The sequence below is a fragment of the Pteropus medius genome, unplaced genomic scaffold (genome assembly GCF_902729225.1).
Source record: "Pteropus medius unplaced genomic scaffold, Ma_sr-lr_union100, whole genome shotgun sequence".
In the NCBI taxonomy this organism is placed as follows: Eukaryota; Metazoa; Chordata; class Mammalia; order Chiroptera; family Pteropodidae; genus Pteropus; species Pteropus medius.
Window position 1 is genome coordinate 41365032 of NW_024349800.1, and position 12221 is coordinate 41377252.

Sequence of the window (12221 nt, forward strand, 5' to 3'; positions counted from 1 at the left end):
TAGATTATGCTGCTTAACAACCTCAAAATCTTAGTAGCTTACAACAACAAATATTTATTTCCTGCCCCTGTTATAGGTCAGTGGCTGTGATTTGGCTGCTGCAGCTCTGCTCCAGCCTATGGTTTGAGAACAGGCTCATGTGTCTTCTCATTTAGAGACCCAGACCAAAGGAGTAGCTCCTTTAGGGGATATGCCCTTCTCATGGCACCACAGAAACAAAAGGCCTGGTGGAAACTTGCAATGCCTCTAGAATCTTCTGTTCAGGGGTAGTGCAGGTCACATCTGCTCACATGCCTAAGGCAAATCACTAGGCCAAAGCTAAGTAAAGTCCACCTACATGGAAGGAAGCCTTCTCCCTGGAGTTCTGAATTTTTCCCTAGGAACAATCCAGCCATGAATTTAGCTCCTTAATTTTGTAAAGATTCTACTCATATAAAGCAATTCATGGGTAATAATCTTTACTAAAGATTGGGAGAAAATAAGACAGATGGGGCATTTATAACAGTGGGACAAAACTTCAAATTTCAATTTTGACATTCACGGATATAAGAGACCTTTGACTCCTTGACCGATGGAATCTTTTCACTGCCACCTCACCCCTATGCAGCCACCGTACGTCTTGCTGTCTTCTCTTTCGCCCCTGTCTTCCTATCTGTCCTCCTCACCCCCTGACTCTGCAATCCTTGGAATTTTGGGATTGGTATTCTGGAACTTGAGCAGGAAGTGGGTGACCTGACAGAAGTTTAAATGTGCCTGGTTCACTTATCTTTTGCTGCACAGCAAACCGCCTCAAACCTTAGTGGCTGAAAACAACAGCAATTTTATTATCTGTCACAATTCTGTGAGCAAGCTGGAGCTCAGCAGGGTGATTATTTCTGCTGGTTTCATTTGGGGTATCTCATGCTGCTGCAGTCAGATAGTGGTGGGCCTGAAGCATCCAAGATGGATTCATTCACACTTCTCACTAGAAGGCTATGCTGAGGCGGGATGCTGGGGCAGCCAGGCCTCTCTCTCTCTCCCTGTATAATCTCAGGGTCTTTATCTCTCCATGTGATCTCTCCACAAAATGCCTCCATCAGCATAACAGGACTTCTTACATGTTTGCCTGGGGCTCCAAAATGCATAAAAGCAGAAGCTGCCAGGTCTAGGCCCAAAACAGGCAGAGTGTTACTTCTGCCACTTTCCACTGAGTCCCAGGACCGGCCCAGATTCAGTGTGAGGGGACTACGCAGAAGCATGAATAACAGGAGGCCCCCTGGAGGCTGGAATTCCTAAATGCCAACATGTGGGGCTTTGTTCTATCATTATAAAATCATTCCATTAGAGAGATCCTCTGTTTCATGTCAGGGGTTGTACAGGAGAAATAAACACTTGTTGCCAGATGTTCTGTGTGTCGTGCGGAGGAGGCAGGTGGGCAAGACAGGTGAGCATGACCGATTGTTCCATATGCAGATGAGAATGAAACCACTATTTTCAGCTCCCTGTCTTACTCACTTCCTCTTTGTACCTAGCATTTCCAAGCCACCTCTCCTAAGTTCTTCGAGGCATATCAGCTTTTTCCAGAGCTCCATCCCCTTGTTCGTACTCCAGACTGTAGCTCTTTCCACATCGCACCGTCCCTTAACCTCTGCTCAACCATTTGACATCATCCATAGACCTGCTGAAATATTTAATCTGCTGTGGCTTCCCCTCTAATTCTCTTTGTCATTTTGGGTTTTTTGTTTTTTTTTTTGAAGTTACTCCAGCAGAAAATCTGGAGCCTATCAATAGCTCTGCTTAAAAGGCACAACCTCATATAGCAGAGCAAAGGGGAAATAGCCAGTATTCTAGAAGCTACTCTCTTCCGCTCTCTGTGTTCCTTTTTTTGACCCATTGTAGCACTTACAATCTTTTGACTATTGAGAATGAGCCTCCAGCCTTTCTCCCACCTAGCTCACCCACTCTTTTTCTGAAGAGCAGGTCATCTGATGGGTGAAGTCATGAAAAGCGTCTAACGGGGTGGCCAGGTCCGTTCTTCTCTTTCTAGCCACCTTCTCCTCTTTGTAGTTTATTCTTAACAGAACTAAATTCTCTCTCTTTAGCAGATTATGTAAATGAGTCCAGTGTTAGCAGAGAGCAGTGAAACAGCCCTGGGGATTGTCTCCTGAGGTTGACTTCTTCCTCTAGAAAGGAAAGTAATAGTGTTACCCATTTCTGAGGGCGTTATCCTTCAATTTTATTAACCATGTATTAAAATAGTATTAATTATTTTTTTTACCCATTCAGAACTTAAGTGCAGAACTTAAGGGGCAATAGCTGAAGTGATCATACTGGAGTAAAGGGGTATATAAAGGGGCATATTAGAGTGATAGATTGATTTCTTGGTTTGGGGTAGGGCTTGAGCCAGAAGAAGTGTGATTATACCCGAAAAACAGAACATAAAGGTTATGCATAGTTATCTCTGAGCCATTCTGGGTATATTTTATTATCCACAAATTGGAAATAAATATTTCCAGAACTCAGAGAAAGGAAAATGTCAAGACAAACTGTAACAAGATAACTTAATGTGAGATTAGACCTTGGGATATTTTGACATTTAGTAGAGAGAGCTTGAAAAAGAACTAGACTGAACTTGGTTTAAGCTAACATGGGCCCTTGGTGTCTCATATATGGTATTATTTATGACTCATAACTCAGACATGGAGAAATATATTGACATTACACTATTTATCATTTGTTTTTGCTCTCTGTGAATGGAAATAGGATTTCCCGAAAGAGAAATTGATATTCTTACTATTGACCAACCTTACATCAGATAAAGAAAGGCCTAAAGTGCTTTCCTTGCAAGGCGAAGCCACATTTGGGGTAAAGCAGGCGAGCAATAAAGTAGGCGCAGTGGGACTGATGTGAAAGCTGAAGACTTATCTGCTAAGCTGCTGCCTCAGAATGTTTTCCTTTCGTTGTTCCCAAATTTTCTCTTAAAGCTTCGTTAAAAATTATAGCCAGGTATCGACATGCAGTAAGAAATTCAAGAGCTTTTATATAGGTGTGATGGAGCAGCCAAGAAAAGAAGTCAAGGGATAATAGCTGAAGTGGTCATACTGGAGAAAAAAACTAAACATTTGTAATAAGGAGACTTCAAAATCCAGTGGTTCAAACTACCTGTCACAGATCAGTCCAAGGTGAGAGCTCCAGATTAGTGGACATCTCTGCTCCACACAGACACCTGGGGACTCATTTTGATGGGTGTTCTGTCACCGTTGATATGTAGCTTCCGAAGTCATTGTAGTCATCACCATTCAAGCCAAAAGGAAGGAAGAAGAGGAAAGTTGAGGGCCAGGAAATTCCTGTTAAGTAAGAGAGAGGGAACTTTCCCACATTGCCCTTGTTCACATTCCACTGGTTGAGCTTGGTCACACACATACGAGCAAAGGAGGTTGGGCAATGTGCTCTCTGGTTGGGCAGGCATGTCCCAGCTACACCTATTTTTTGTGGAAAGAGGGTGTTCAGATCTTGATTGACAGCCAACTTTCTGCTCATAGCAGAGACCACATGATGCCAGTGGAGTGGTAAGCTCAGCAAGGGGTAAAGGGAGGTAACAAATGGCTGTTTGAGGACTTGCCCAGAGTGGAAGGTTACAAGAGAAACCTATTCACGGACCGGACTGGGGAAGCAGAGGAATCTCAGAAAGAGCTGGGTAACACTTCAAAGTAATAAGATAGATGGGGATTCAGTATCTTACTTGGAATGATGATTTTTTTCCCCCTTTGCTTTTATTGAGAGGCAGTGTGGTAGAGTGGAAGGAACAAGGGCCTCGGAATCAGGAATCCCGGTTTAAATCTTAGTTCTACCTGCCATTTAGTAACTTTGAGATTAGATGTCTCCCATTTTTAGTTTCCTCATCTGCAAACTGATAAGACCCTTCCTCCTTAGTTTGCAAGATTGTTGGGAGTCAAATGAAACAGGATTTTAAGGTCCTCTGTAAATTATAAAATGGTATGCAAATATAAAATTGCTCATGATAATAATAAACTTAATTTGTTTATCTTGCAATGATATAACATAATACAAGAATCTAAACAAACAAAAATCTAAAAAAAACCCCGGTCCTCTGGTAAACTCTCTCTCTCTCTGCAAGTAAGAGCTCTGGGTTAAATGTTGTAGTTAGTCAGTGGTTCATGCTGCCTCAGATCCATTTTGGAATGAGGCAAGGTTTGTGTAAAAACATTAAGCAAGGATCATAAATCTGAAGGAATTGAGATATGAGTCTTTTTGCTTTCCATATTGGCCATTTGGGTATGTGACCGAAAGGTACCCAATATTTAGCAGCATCATCTCATGCCTGTCAGAGCCTTCTTTTCGCAGGCCTCAAGTGACCATCTCTCAGAAACAGAACCTCTTCATAAGTTCCATAAAAAAAAGACAAAAGAAAGAATGCTCACCAAATAAACCCTAAACCAAAATGCCACTACGAAGAATGAAAGAAAGAGACAAAAAATATTTTTCTGGGAATTTTTCTTCGAGTAACTCTACCATCCTGCACCTATCCCATCATGGACTCAAATTGTCAGAGCCAGCCACCACCAGTAAATTGAGTGGAAGGCTATTTGCCTCTGTCTCGTGATCTGTGCACAAACACGTTCACACTCATAGGCACTGGGGACCTACGGCCATTTTCCTTTCTCCCTTTACCCTGATGAAATCTTGTTTCCAGGAAAGGTGCCTAAGCTCTCATTCTTCCTGAGGTGTAAGTGATTAGTAAAGCATAACATTTTACTTTTCTTTTTTCATGTTTAACAAGAGGCAAAATGTTAAGCCAAAGAAAGAGACCTCTCTCTATTTGTGAAATTTCAGGCATCAATCAGCTGAGTGCTCAAGTGCCCATTTCCCAAAAGTCTCACATAAAAAAAGACATGTTATAATTTTATATGTTTGCCAATCTGTTATACAAAAAAATGGTATCTTTTGGTTTTAATTAGCATTCTTTCAATTATAAGCTTTTTGTACATGTTTTGCCAGTTGTATTCATGTCCTTTGGTAGCTTAGTAGAAAAGAGCACTGGTCAAGGAGTCAAAAGACCTGGGGATCAGCCCAGCCCACAAACCTCATTTCTTCATCTCTAAAAGAGGGAGACTGGTCCGGTGAGCATGATATTCTCCAAGAGCTCTAAAATGCACAATTGACCACACAATGACCAGTTTTCTATAATTTTTGCATGAAAATAACCAGTCTCATTCACAAAAGTAAAACCAGGAGTCAGATCTCCTACTGCCCTTCCAGGCTTAATAAATAAATAGGAATAATCCATCTAAAGTCTGCATTTGCATCAACCAAGCCAATTTCCACCAACATACCTCTTTTGGCCAATTTCGAGGCAAGTTCTTACCTGAGGCCTTTATTTGCCTGAATTATGTTTATAGAAATTAATTTAATAATTGCCCTTCTTAGACATTATCTATTATATTTTTCTTAAGTATAAGAATAAAGCTACATTAGACTGTATCTGCATTGTTTAAATACTACATACAACCTTAAGCAAACACAATATGGTTCAACTGAGACTCTTTAAAATAGGTACCTGCCACAAAAATGATAAACTCCAGACACATCAATAGAAATGGTGGCTAAAATATCACAATTCTGATTAAAAACATAATTACCTAAAATCCTATTTGGGGGAAGGGCAGATAGGTGTTATTACATCTATGTTAAGATTTCCCTAGCATAGATTCTACCTAGTAAAGAAGTAGATAGGGAATTCTAGATGTAAAGGTCCAAAAACTCTAGACTATTACAATAAACATGCAGAACGAGGCATGAGCTATTCGCGACAGATTGTTTCTTCCTGATTTTTGTCGTTTGTTTTGAAAGATTGCTAGAAAATATATGTTACATGTGCCCGTTTTCAACAGCCTAGTCCAGAATGAAATAACCACAGTTAGGAATGATATTAAAAATAAGGAATTATAATTATAACTAAATTATAATTATAGTTATATTATAATTAAAACTAGACTCTCTAGAGCTGTGCTGTCCAATACAGTAGCCACAATGTAAGCTCTTGAGATATGACCGGTTCTAATTAAAATGTACTTAAGTGTAAAATATAGTGAATTCCAAAGACTTAGTATGATAAAGAGAATGTAAAATATCTCATGAATAATTTTTATCAATTACATTTTAAACTAATATTTTGGATATATTGGATTAAAAAAAGTTTTAAGCATGTACTCTTAATATACATCTACATTTACTAAATTATAAATAATACACATATACACACTAAGCTAAATCATATACATTATAAAATATTTATTTTCATTATTGGTACAAAAAATTGCTCTTACTAAAAATATCGTTATTAGCGGTAACTATAATTAGTGAGAGCAGTATAATTGAATATGTCACAATTATTTTTGATTTATCACTTTGCAATGAAACAAAGGTCTAGTTCTCTGTTCAGTCTTTTTCAGTATATTCTTTTAAAATCTACCAAAGCTAAAAAAGAAATACTTCAAAACACCAAGTAGAAATATATTCTTGACCAAACAGACTAAATCATAATACTCATTTTTCAATCCTATCTAACAATTGTGTAAATATTGCGTTGAAATTTGTTTAGGAAACTTTTCCATTTTCCCTGAGGTCAGTTAGTTATTTATACAGATTAGTTGGAAGTTATCAAATCCTTATTTTTAACAAGTGTATTTAAAACCTATTTATTAAAACTCTTCATTTATAACATTGGTTAATACAATTATATGATTTTCAGGTGTACATTATAATTTGACATCTGTATATTCTATTGTGTGTTTACCACCCAAAGTCCATTTTCCTTCAGCTACCATATATTTGATCCTTTTTACCAACTTCACCCTCCCCCTACCCACCTATATTTGACCCCTTTACCCCATTTACCTCCCCGCTCCTCTCCCATCCCTTATCCTCTGGTAACCACTAGTCTATAGTCCATGTCCCTGAGTCTCTGTTTATTTGTCCTGCTCATTTGTTGCTTTTAGGTTTATATCTCACATATAAGCGATATCATGTGATTTTCAACTTTTTCTGTCTGGCTTATTTCGCTTAGCATGATTATCTTGAGGTCCATCATGTTGTCGCAATGGAATCCTTTTCAAGTATACTTTCTCAAAACAAATTCTACAAAGTGTAAGTTCCTTTCAAAAAGCAGTTACCATATCACTTATTCTTAAAATGTCACCTGTGTCTTGAAAAGTTGGTCTGGTTTGTTTAAAAAGAAAACAAAACATGTAGTAGCTGGCTTTTATAATGACTGAAAACTTCTTGTCATTACTTGAAAGGTCAACATACTTAGAACACGTGCCTTTTTTAAAAAAGAACAGTACATAGGTAACTCTTCACCAAGGCTGACAATTCCTTTGAGGACTTTGCCTCAGGATAACCAGGAAACCTTGTGTCTTCAGGTCATCCATCTCCTAAAATTGGTCAGGGCTGGTTGAAAACCAGAATCCACTCTAGCTAGTTTGAGCAGAAAGGGATATAGATAACTAAAAAGAAATCAGAAGGGCTGACAAAACAGATCTTTGAGTGAACTTCTAAAGTTCCAACCCACTACTGGCTCACCAAAGGATCCGCCACTTGCATCTGATGGCTCCAGAACCATGCCACTTTTGCCATTATTCATGACAGCAAAATGATGCCTCATACCCTGCCTCTTCCCCCGTGTTATTCTGTTTCAAATCAAAGTCTCACACAAGTGAACCCTACACATAGACCGAAATCAAAAGTCTGTACTTAGTTCAACGGAGGCTGAGAAACGTAGTTTTTCACATTCCATATTGGGTTAAAAAAAGTTTTAAGCAGATACTCCTAATATATCTATATTTACTAACTTATAAATTATACACGTATAAACACTAAGCTTAATCATGTGCATTAGAAAATATTTATTTTAGTTATTATTGGTACAAAATTTTTGATCTTACTAAAAATATCATTAGTGATAACAATATAACTAGATATTTCCCACACTCTCCACCTTGTTACAAGGTATTACATAAATATTCCACTAAATCCACTTAAGTAGGCTCACCTAGGCTACAGTATTCCACAAAATCCTTTGATATGCTAAAAGACAAAGAATGAATGAAAGCTCCACTGTCAAACTATTCATGTATGGAGCCCCCTTCTCTCAAATGTCAACATGAAAAATCCACAACTCTCAAGAACTTGCAATATTTTTCGTTGTCTGAGGGTTTTGTTTGTTTGTTTTAGCTGTTAAGATAAATTAACATTCATTAGGAAAGAAACTGAACTGGAAAAGAATGTTAATCTCAACTCCAAAGTATTGCTATCCCCAGTATCTCCCTTATGGTCCATGAATTCTTGAGAATTTCCTGATTTTAGAGAGATACTCTCCCTTACATACTAGTTTTACTCTGTGGCATTCTTTTCAGTGAGGTTTTAATTCTGAGAAAAACAAATTTGGTCAGAAAAGTTTTCTGTTTGGTTTTCTACTGAAAAAGTTCCAAAGGATGGATTAAATCATCAATGCAAACTAAAATGTAAATCCCAACCAAACTTTCAGGGAACCACACCCCATTTCCTGAGTAGAAGGGCAGAGCTTGAGCAAACCGAATAGCCAAGCCTGCAAAAGGTAGGGAAGGAGAGGAGAACGGTAAGGATCACATTTATTGAACCCCTTCTCAGTGGCATACACTATTTTAGAAGCTTTACTATAATTATGTCATTTAAAGAATACAAAGAAGAGTATGGCAAAGGGATTCCAAGAGAGGTAAAGAAAACTCTTTGCTTATCTTCACCCATCAAGTACAAAGTCACATCTTAGCAGAAGGTGATAATGACAAATTCCAAGATGCATTGGATTGGCTGGAGATGGTTGCCAAAAACAGTCACTTCCTAGGAACTTCAGAACCTCCTCTCTTCTGCCCTTACCCCCAACAGGTGGCTGGGCTTTTGCAAGACTTGTCTAAACAGCAAGTAAGAGTGTGTGTTTAATTTTGGAGAAAGGGCCTGCTGTTTTATGTGAGTATTTTTAATTAGCTATTTTCTAGGAGTTGATTAAATTTAGAGATAATTGCGTCTTGGGAACTATTTTAGAACTTCAGATTGTAAACCTAGGGCTCCTCAGGAATTCGGGGACGGGTTGTCACCCCGTGACCAATTTGCAGTCCTGAAAACAGGCATCCTTTGTCTACAGAAGAGATCGTGGTCATGCAAATTATTTCTAGTTCTTTTCTGCCTGGAAAGAGACTCCCATCTGGCTGACTTCTCTTTTTTCACTACTTTCTTGTAGGAAATATGCAAAACACTAATGCATGAGCCACAAGAGCAGCAGATTATGTCGTCTGTATATTGCAGATAAAATTGAAACATGACAAGAAGTTAAAATTTGCCCTTGGGAGAAGCATATAAAAGACACTTTATTTGCATAATGATATTATAAAAATTTTAATAAGTTCAGGATGGAAATTCAAATAATTATGGGGGAAAAATAAAATTACCAGTTTGAAAAAAATCAGGCATGAATAAACTTAAGAGAAATCATTTAAAAATCTAGAATATTTAAAACTGGGAAGTGAACTTGTTTTATAAATAGAAAAACTTAAGATTTAAAAAATACTGTTAAGATTATATGTCTAGCCCAATTTACATAGCACTTTCACACCCATTATACTATCTACTTATGACTATGAGATAGGGAGAGAAGTTATTATTGGATGTACTTCATAGATGAAGAAATTGAAGCTCAGAACAGTTTTGCCCAAGGTCATACATGAGCTTTTTAGTTGGAACCCACACACACAGGTCTTGACGCTCAGAATCCCTGGGCTCTTGCCAAAGTATCCCACTGCTTCTGATCTCTTCCTGAAAATATTATGAAACTAAATAATAAGTTAATCACAGAACAATCTCCTTAGTTAATTATATTTACTAATACAAATTTAGAAAGATGGTATAGTATAGTGGTGAAGAGCAGGGGCTGTGGTACCACTGCTTAGCTTTGTGCCCTGGGGTAAGATACTAAACCTTTCTTTGCCTTAGTTTACTCACTTGTAAGACAGGAATAATAAAAGCACCTACTTCATTGGGGTTTTGTAAGCAATAAATGAGTTAACACACGTTAAACACCTGGTAGAGTGATCGACTCACAGTAATCATTTAAAAAGTTTAAGGTATTATTGTCTTTGCAAGTAATTTTCATATTTAGGTTACTCTAGTAAGCACCGAAATGTGACATTTTAAATAGCTGCATTAAATTTGCAAATTAATTTTATTTTTAGATTATTTTAATAAGCACTGAGATATTTTAAGTAGCTATATATGTGTTGTGTTACGTAGATCCTAAAAACTATACAAATTGAAGACTAAAAGCAAATACCTCATTGTACTATTTCTAGCATGCTCTTGCCAACTATGAATAAGTATTTATTTTATCTGATTAAGGAGCAAAGGTCAGTCAAATTAATTAACTTAAAATCACAACAAAACACTGATTTATACCTACTCCGAACCAGCCTAGTCTAAGACTCATGGGGACTTCAATATAATTTTAAAAGGCCTTTGCCCTTTCCAAAATAATAGTCAAACCTACTTACCTTGCTTAAATACATTTATTACGTAGAACATAATTTAGATATCCAGTTTCTTCGGGTAAAGGTTAAGCAGCAGACTTTGTTTCTGCCCTCAAGATTCAGTATAAACACAGGCAAATCCACAGTCAGGAATCACTGAGTCTTCTTAGGTCAGACAGCAAGGATGCTCTCAACAACTCTTGTAGCCAGAAAGAAAGAAAACAGGAACAGCTTAAAGAGGATTCCATAAGGTAAGTAAGGAAGTATTTGGACATCAAGTAGAATGGCGACTGTAAGTGATTTTAGCCCCTGAATTTCCAAAGTCTACAAAGCCATAGCGATGGGAGAGCAGAGGATAATAGAAAGGTATGGCTAAGCAAAGGAAAATTTCTCTGTATAGAAGAAGGCCAGTTAAACAGTCAACAAAATGAACAGGCAACCTATGAAATGGGAGAAAATATTGGCAAACTGTATATCAGATAAAAGGTTAATATCCATAATATGTTAAGAACTCATACAACTCAATAGCAAAAAAACACAAACAAATAATTCAATTAAAATGAGCAGAAGAACTGAATAGACATTTTTCCAAAGAAGACATACAAATAACCAATAAGTACATGAAAAGATGCTCAACATGACTAATCATGGGGAAATGCAAGTCAAAGCAAGATATCACCTCACACCTGTTAGAATGGCCATAATCAAAAAGGTAAGAGATAACAAGTGTTGGCAAGAATGTGGAGAAAAAGGACACTTTGTGTAGTATTGATGGGGATATTAATTGGTTCAGCCACTATGGAAAACAGTATGGAATTCATGAAAAAAATTAAAAATAGAACTATTATATGACCAAGCAATTCCACTTCTGGGTATATATCTAAAGGAAATGAAAATAGGATGTTGAAAAGATACCTGTAATCCATGTTTATTACAGCATTATTCACAACACCTAAGCTATGGAGCAACCTCAGTGTCCGTTAAAACACAGATTACTGGATGCTATCCCCAGCATTTAGCAGATCTGGGAGGAGGGCCAAGAATTTGCTTTTCTATCAAGTTCCCATATGATGCTGGTTCCAGGATCACGCTTTGAGAACCACATATGTAAAAAATCAGGTGATGGGTTGTTGAGGAGCAGGTTATTCACACAAAAGTTAAGTAAAAGGAAAAAAAAAAAAATCAAAATGAATCACAGTGGTAGAAATCACCAGTACTTTTTTCTAACTAAACAGTTCAGATTCTGTTCATGTTGCTTTCTGGTCTTGGAATCTTGGGATCCGAAGAGGGCAGACCTTGCAGGCCAAGCAGGATCACATCTAAACTTTAAGAGCATCTTAGGACCAAGTATTCTACTTTCGTTTCTACTATTAACAGAGTTTTTTGACCTTGGGCAAGTACTTGACTTTTCTTTAGGCTTTATCTTTTTACCTACAAAATTTGGATCTTGAGCTAAGTGTTTTCCACGGGCCGGATGGCAGAGGGTTACAAAGCCTGAAGAAACTTAGGCTGGAAGATAAGACTGCATCCTATGGCAATATGGAGACACCATCTCCAGTGAAAATTAGTTTTATAACGTTGCATCGGGGATTTCTTTTCCTAAGAAAGATGCTTGTCTTAGCATCTTAGCAATATAGATTTTTAAAAGAATGTAAAAGGAATGTTTTA